Below are 9,056 nucleotides of genomic sequence, written 5' to 3' on the forward strand. Positions count from 1 at the left end.
ATGAACACCAAAGGAAAGTAAATCAGTGTGCAAAAGGACCTGCAATCTTTGCCACATTATAAACTCCTTATAACTCCTTTCCTAGTATGTGTTGTGTCTGCATTGGGACAAAACAATTATTTAACTTCCCCTTCCCCACCCCTACCTCCCCAAATGGGGTCAAATCAATTATTTGGCATTTTGGAAGATAAATCTGCAGCTTATTCCCCTCTGAATTTAATTACTAAGAGCTTGGATTCCTTCATAGAATGGTAAGGACCATGTTCCTGGGGTATCCGTGGTCATTTTCTGCGTATACCAGTTTATCTTTGAAAAAATCAATACCATGAAAAATAGAAGCAAGTGGAAAAGTTGAGGAGGGAGCCACAGAACAGAGATCAGCCTGGCAGTTGGGAGTCAGATGTGAATCCTTTCATGGACGTGTCTGCAATTATCCTCAAGCTTTTTGGACCATTGATCAGTTGCTCTCAAATCTTTGAGCTGGGAGGACTCTTATCTAGCATTAGGTGCATCATCCAAAGGGGAGTTTACTTCATCATTTTACAGATAAAGAAACTGAGGCACAGAATGGTGTTATATAAGTAATCAGTTGCAGAGCTGCTGCTAGGGACCAAAATCTCCAGACTTGCAGGTCCAGGGCTCTTTCTACTAGATTAAACTGATTTAAATAGAAAAAGAGAAGAAAATTCTTCCTTCCTTTCCTTAAAAGCCCACATCAAAACAAAACAATCCAACTCGTTGTGTTAAGAAGCAAGCCATTGCTTGTAGATTGACTTCTTGGGCAGAGCCAAAGATGAAGTTCCAGATCTATTATCCCTCCCATTATCAGTTTCCCTCAGGATCCTAGCCTTAACTATTGCCATTTTCCTCATTATGATTGCCAGCTCCACCAAATGCTTGGTTGAACCAATCCTTCCAGGGATAGAGTCCTTTTTAGAGGGTGTGTTGGTACTCCAAAATGCTAATTGTTAAATTTTCATTGTGAGTATTTACACCTTGGAAACTAGTAAGTTCTACAAATCAGGGCTAAATTTATCATTTTGCTGATTGTCAGACTTTAGAAAATGTTAATAATGTAGATTATAGTTAAAAGTGTTCCGTGCTTACATTTTTTCCTCTAGACAGCTGATTGTTAAATATATACCAGGACGTTGCTGTTCCTCTTCCTCCTTTGATCTCTGATTCCCATCTGCCCAGGGCCTAGTTTCCAAACACCACAGTCACCAGAGGCTAGTATAGTGTCTTGCACAAATACGGGTAGAAGCTTCATAAATACTTGTTGAATGAATGGGTGAATTGCTTTAGCCTCTCCAGTCTTTTCTTTTTCCTTCTCTTCATGATTCTGCTACTCACCATGTTCTCCTCTTGCTCTTTTGTTTGAAGACATACATTTTCAATTCTATCCCAATCAAAATCAATAAAGAGGGCCTATAAATAATAAATAAAGAGGGAGATAATTAGCTCATCTTAGTTCACTAAAGCATATTGACCATTTCAAATCTATTAGCAGTTCTGTGGTTCAATAAAGTAAGGATATTGATTTCCCTCCATCCCCTACCCCCTTGGATGCAGTGAAGAAACTGACTAGGCCTATGTATCATTCTGAATTTTAAGAGTCAGTTTCATCAATAACTCTGCAATCTTTTGCCTTGTCTACTATAGATCCATACACCCAATGGAATCCGGAAAATCTCTATGGATCATTTCCTTTTTTTCATAATATGGGCCAGTGAAGTACCTTTCATCAGAGGTTCTGCTACTCAGAAATGGGGTAGACTGGGCATAAATTCCCTCTCCCATTATCTTAGATACTGTAGACCCAAGGGGAAGACTTCAGTTGTTGCCTCTACTCACTATTAACAAGAATTGTGGCAGCTGAAAATTATAGCTGGATGCTCTGTTGGACATAGGATAATAGAAAGTCCAAAAGTCTAGGGACTTCTGGGTATAATTTATGAATTGAAGGAGAATAAAGCAGTTTGTTTTGTTTTGTTTTGTTTTTAGGAAAGTTCCAATTACATGGGATAGGTTTCTTAATAAGGTCATGCAGAGAACAATAGTAGCAACAACATATATTAAGCACCTACTGTGTGTAGAGCATGGTGTTAGGCAGAGTAGGGGTGGGCTAGGATGCAAACATTATATAAGACACAGTAAACTGTACTAGAGGGAGACAATATGGTGCAGTGGAGAGTCAGAGGACCTATGTTTCAATCCTAGTTCTGGTATTTAAAATCTTTGTGACTTGGGGCAAGTCACCTAACTTTTCTGGGCCTCAATCTCTTTATCTGTAAATGAAAGACAAACCATAAACCTATAATTTTTTTTTTCTTACTGTCCTCAGTACCATCCTCACTTCTATGGGGAATTTCTGCTGATTGTTTTAGGAAAGAGGACTCCCCTTCTTCTGGAGCTTTTAGTGGAACTTTCTGCTCAGCCTCTGTTTGGTGGCACTGGCTGCTGGCATATAGACAGACATGGGAGTCATTACTTCTTCTTCTTCTTACAACACATGTAAGCAGGACCCAGAGGGCAGAAGCCAAACTTGAATTGAGGATGCATTTTCCCTTATTTACACTGCAAAGTGGTGGGCCCCAAAGTCCTCTTTGGAGGCTTCTTATGACCTGGACGTGACCTAGGGCTTTTAAAGGCAATGCCAATGGATTAAAAGCCTTGGCAAGTTCTACAAAGCTAGAAAGGCAACAAACTTTGGAGGTGGGAAAGATGAACCTTATGTCTGTCCTCTGAAGACCAGCAAAGCTAATTTTGGAAATGCTTATTGTCAAAATGTTGGCAGCTGGGTGATGAATTTCCTTTTTCAGTGATGGCAACTTGCTGAATCCATCGTAGGTCCCTCTAGCCCTAAATCTATGACACTAGGTTCTACTAAGGCATATGGGGTAGGGATCTAAAATAGCAAAGGAAATCTTATCCTGACAAAAAAGACACAGATCCTTTAATTATTAAAGTAAATACACTGAAGAAGATGGTTATAATTAAGGTAGCACAATAGATAGATCATTAGAACTGGAGTCAGGAAGACCTGAGTTCAAATCCATCCTCAGATTCATATTAACTGTGTAACCCTGGGCAGCCTCTTTCATTCTCATTGTTTTTATGAGTAAAATGGAGATAATAATAGTGCCTACCAACCCGGGTTGTTATAAAGCTCAAATGAGATAACACTGATAAAGCACTTTGTAAATCTTAAAGTGCTTTTTAAATGCTGGTTATGATAATGATAGTCAATAATAGTCAATAAACATTTATTGAGCACCTACTATGTGCCAAGTACTGTGCTGAGTGCTTTACAAATATCTCATTCCATCTTCAAAACAACTCCGGGAGGTAGGTACTATTATATTCCTATTGCACAGCTGAGGAAACTGAGCTATATAGAGGTTACATGACTTGCCCAGGGTCACACAACTAGTAAGTGTCTGAGGCCAGATTTGAACTTGGGTTTTCCTGATTCCAGGTCCAGGACTTTATTTCTACCACCTAGCTGTCTATATGGCCAATGTGGGAATGACTGTAGCTTAACTATGTATATTTGTTACAACAGTTTTGTTTTGTTTTTCTTTTTTTCCAGTAGGGGTTTGGGAGGGGGAGGAGAGACAAAACATAGATTCTTCTTCATTGAAAAATAAAAATAAATGGAGGTGGGAGATAAAATAAGTGCTTGTTAATTTTAAAATAAAATGAAAAAAAAAAGAGAAAAGTATAATAGGAGAGACAAGATTTAAATCCAGGTGTTCTAACTCCAATTCAGTGCTGGTTCCTATGCCCCATGGGTGTTCATGGTGGGACAAATTAGGACTGATTATGGAACCGGAGAGACTTAGCATAGGGATTTACTTTCTCCACCCTTCTCTTTGCACAATATGCCCTTGTCTGCACAGGATGGAGTGTGGTTATACAGTAACATTGCACCTGTAAATGATTGGAAGGCCATTCCCTACTCTTCTAAATAATGCTTGAAACTTGGTTCATGCATCCCTCCCCAGATCTCCCAGGAACTCCAGGTGGAGCCAACCTAAATAAGTTAGAAATCAGACATTTAGAGCTAGAAGGAACTTCAGAGAACATCTAGTGCAACACATCCATTTTATAGATGAGAAAACTGAGGCCCAGAAAAGATTATGTCTTACTCCAGATCATACAGTAGTAGGTGTCAGAGGTAGAATTGAATCCAGGTTGTTTTTTTTTTAATTTCCTAGCCAATGTTTATTCCACTATACCATATTAGCTTAGTTTGTATAATACTAACAGAAAAGAGAAATCAATTAATTTCACCTTGAAAAATCTTTAGAGAACTCAGAAGACAGTCACAGACTTAGAAATGGAAAAAAATGTCTTTGATCCTTTGATGGATCTATGATTTCATTGATGTTGGTGGGTACTCCTTTCTCCAGTGAAGATTGTAACTCATCCATCTCTTCTTGTTTTGTGTTACTCTTGTCCAGGGCTTTCCAGAAATTCTTCATTGGGTGTCATTCAAGGACTAGGTGACCATCCTACAGGATCTCTTAACATTGCCAAGATGCCCATGGAGCATGTGAGTGGTCCATCAGTTGTCACTTTGCTCTCACCAGCTCATCTTTTCCAGTCATACATCTCTCTGCTGCTTCTCTTGAGCAATTGTTCATTAGTAATGTGTTGCAATTTACTCATGCTGCTGCAAAAATAGGGTGCAAAATAAGATAGGCCTCCTCCTTCCTAAGAGATATAAAAAGAGGAAATATGAATTCTTTGGCATAATTTAATCAAGGTGTGGTGCATATGTGTCATCATTTATCCGATCTTGTGATCGAATATAATCTTCTTTCAACTATCTAACATGAAGTACTGGCTTAAATATATCTAGTTTTTGCCAATATATGAGGAAATTCCATTTAAATTCTAAGCAAATAAAGAAATTGAAAATTGACCTTAAAAATAAATCAGGTTTTTTTTTGTTGTTGTTGTTACAAAGGAGGTCTTATTTTGGGGGAAATATAATTGAAAAGGACCACAATATAAAAAAGCAATAAAACATCTTTCTAAAATATTAAAAATAAAGAGAAAACTCTAATATTCTTACTCCTTAAGAGAAAGCCTTATCCAACAATGTGTTGCCCTTTGAATAAAGTTGTGTGTTTTCAACAAAATTTGTGTTTGATGTGTAATGTGTGATGGTAAAAAGAGGACTCTTTCCCCTGATGATTGGCTGTGTGGCTGTTGATTGTTACTCAAACTCTTCATTTTGTTTTAGAATCTTTAAAGGAGATGAAGATAATATCTACTGGGCAAATACAGACACTATTCATAATGAAGCTACCAGTGATAAATCAAATAGTACCTTTCTTTCAAAGTGGAAAAGCAATCAACATTTAAAAAAAAATTTGTCAAGCTGACATAAAGATAGAAAGAAAAATAGTAGCACTATAAAACAAAGCAATATTAGGAAATGAACAAAAGTTAATGAAACTGGGAGCAGGTTATCTATCTATCTATCTATCTATTTATCTATCTATCTATCTGTGTATTTATCTATCTGTCTGTCTCTGCATCTGTCTGTCTGTCTCTGTCCATCTGCCTATCTGTCCATCTATCTATCTCTGTCTCTATATGTGTCTCTATATCTATCTAGCTATCTGTCTGTATGTCTGTCTCTATCCATCTGTCTGTCTATCTATCACAAATGAGGAAGCAGGTAAAAATCTGGTCCCCAATTAATAAGTATATATTTTAAAAAATGTCTACCTTGTTAATGTTATCTCTAATTCTTTTCAAAGTAATTAAAGAATAGTGACATCTTTGTTATGATGACTATAGTCTTGGTAAAGAAAATAAGTATTTCTTCTTGTCAATAGGCCTATAAATGATAGTGGTGCTCCAAAAGGCCTCTCTTGTTCTTTTGGGCCTTGCTTTTCCTTGGAATAGGCTACTTCTGCTCTTGCTATGCCTCGTTCTGCCTGGCACCCCTTTCCCTTTTCTGGAGTCTTCTATTTCTGGAACTCTACGTGCTAGAAAATTGCATAGTCCATGTTATAAAGGAAGCCTGACTGGTCAGTCCCTTGTGGATCCCTGCCCGTAATATCAGAGGTAGAAAATCAATCAGATACACTAATCAAAATTCTACCTCTCCTGAGAAAACCCTGGACCTCCTCAGGATTGCTGCGCTCCCCCATTGTGCGAGGGATGGGCCCTTGGCATTTTCGTACCAAAAGAACAGTGACAAGAGCCTTATATCACTTGGATGCTAGGGGTGGAGGAGGGAAACCTTGTGTTCGATCATAGTGTCCTTTTCCTGCTATGGCCCTAATGTTACTCCCCTGATCTGATAATATCCTTCCAACAACTGAGATACAGCTGTAGATCTTTCTCTCTGGTGATTGAGATCAGGATTTATGCTTTACTCTGGACCTTTTCTTTCCTTTATCCCCTTCTTTGCACCTTCTTTACCTGGGGATTTCAAGTTCTAATTCAAGTAGGAAAGTCCTATTGTTTTGAGTTTCACTGGCCAGTTTTCTCCTGCACAAACCTATAAATTCCACAAGCAGCTATAAGAAAGCATGACAGCCCCTTTCTATTTAAGGACCCAAGCACTTCTTTCTACATGTTGCCGGCAGTTAGCTTTCTCACATTGTCCCCTGTCTGCTCAGATACTTTCCTACCGATATCCTCCCTTTTGCAGAGTCCTACCAAACCAAACGCATTCACAGTTAGCTATGACACAGTTAGTGGCATAACTAAAGTCTTCAGATGGGTAAAACAGTGCTCTTTCTCCTACATCTTCCTTTATCACTTAGCATAACACACAATATATTATGTAAGCACACAATTTCTTTATTGCTTTTGACATTTCTCATCGTATCAACATTCTTTTACGTAAAGGCAAAAAAAAAAACAGTTTGCTGGACTTGGCAACTGTGTCGTTTCTCTTTCCAGAGAATTAATACTCATATTTCTTTCAGTTGGAAAGTTACCAATATGGTAGTGTCAAAATTGGCAAGTCAGAAGATTTTGCCAGGCTTTTTTTTTTTTTTTGTAGGGAGAAGGTTCATCTTCTCTAGCCCCACAAAGAAGTTTGTGATTGCTCAGTTATCTGGAGAGTCAGCATCTCCTGCATTTGAATGTTTGTATCTTCTTAAACTAAGAACATAAAGAGACTTTGAAATTTCACCAACAGAGATGACCAAAGAATTTCTGAGTCACATTTGTAAAGCAAAAAGGGTCTTTTGAACTTTGGTCTGAGTTTGAGTTTAATTTTATCTGGAAGTGTTACAGAGCAGGGGCAAGAGCACGGGCCCTGGACTGAAAGGACAATGGGTCAAATCTCAGCTTTGCTCTGTCCACTGTGTGACAGGAAGAAAGTCACTTAACCTTTCTCAGTCAGTTTCTCTTTTCTCTAGTATAAGGATAATAACAGCAATTCCTTCACAGGACTATTTTGAAGTACAAATATTGCAAATCTTAAAGCAATACACAATACTGTTTTCTATTATTATTATTATTATTGCTAGTTGATAAGGTTCAGCTTAAAGAAACTCAAGATCCATAGATTGGAGATCTCAAGGTAGGGATCTCTTTAGTGTTGTTAGAGGTCTATCACCAGTAACAGAGGGGCTTGTACTGGGAGCAAATCCCATTGCATGTGTTTCTCCTATCCCCTTGACATTTTTGAAATCAGGTTAAAATGAACATAAACTCCAGCCTTAAAGGAGGAAAGGAGTCATAAAACCCATAACTATAAAGTAGTATTGAGAAAAGATTTTTCTTGGGACAAAATTGCTTTTGCAAAGTTTTGCAAAAGAATTACTTTTCCTTGGGCCATAATTGCTGGACGAGACAAGAGTTTTGTGTACCTCTGGCTGAAAGGTGAATGTGACAAACTAAAAATTCACTCAGATTTTCTAGACAGATGTCTAAGCTACTTGTAGAATCTATACATGTGACTGTTCTAGATTATAACCTCCCTGAAGGGGAGACCAATTCTTATGTATCTTTCCTTGTACTTTAGCCATAACCTGGTAAGCAGCCTGGTACACTGTTGGTTTGTTTTTCCCTCACTTAACAGAGGTTTAATAAATATTTGCTGATTTGTGGCTGATGGGGTCTGGGGAAGTGGTTGTTTGTGTATAAGCCTCAGATCTTTTTTAGGGAAGAGGCTGTAGGGTGTCTGCAGCCTAAACCCAATGCCTTGTCTCACCTTTTCCAATTATTGCATCTTCCCTGAGTCATCGCCCAGGACCCTGGTAGCAATAGTGGAAAGATACCTAAATTAACAGGTGGAGCTCATTAACATTTGTCCTATTAACAGAGGCCAGGTTTAGTAAAAAGAGCTTTGTATTTGGAGCCAGAAGACCTGGATTCGTATCCTGGTTTTGGCACTTAATAACTGTGAGAACTTGAGCAAATTGTTATCTTCTCTACCTTTGGTTTCTTCCACTGCAAAAAGGACCTGGGACTAGATGTTTTCTGAGATCCCTTCAAGTTCTAAATTCTATGATCCTAGAATTCTAAGCTATAACTCCTACAATCCTATGGTTTTAGGATAATTACTGACTTTTGGTAGTAAGTAAAAGAGATGTTTTGTGTTTCTTTTTTTTTAATACCATTCTTTATGATTGATGTAGGTGTATTTATCCAAATGTACTATGGACAGCCATAAACTGTGGATTTAATCACATTAATTCCTTACTTTTAAAATTTGGTTTGAGAAATAAACTTCTTATACAAAAACATTTTTGAAATAATTATGACATATGGAATAATTACCCTTTTAATTAGCTCTCCAAGCCTTCATTGAGTACTTCAACATTCTCTATAGTCATCCATAGTCATTTAAGCAAACACATACCTTGACACATTTGAGCTGCAGGCTATTAAAGTGCCCGTAAATGAAGAAGGACATATTAACAGCAACATTGCAGGTCCTCTCAATAGAAAAAATATAAAGCACATTTTCTTCTTCAGTTATAAGTTGTAAAAAGGCAGATTTGGACTCAAAGAATTTTCTAGAGAGAGCCAGATTTTCTGATCTGGAAAACTGTGCACTCACAGAAAACTTT

Source organism: Phascolarctos cinereus, unplaced genomic scaffold (genome assembly GCF_003287225.1).
Source record: "Phascolarctos cinereus isolate Bilbo 61053 unplaced genomic scaffold, phaCin_HiC Scaffold_7;HRSCAF=346, whole genome shotgun sequence".
Lineage (NCBI taxonomy): Eukaryota > Metazoa > Chordata > Mammalia > Diprotodontia > Phascolarctidae > Phascolarctos > Phascolarctos cinereus.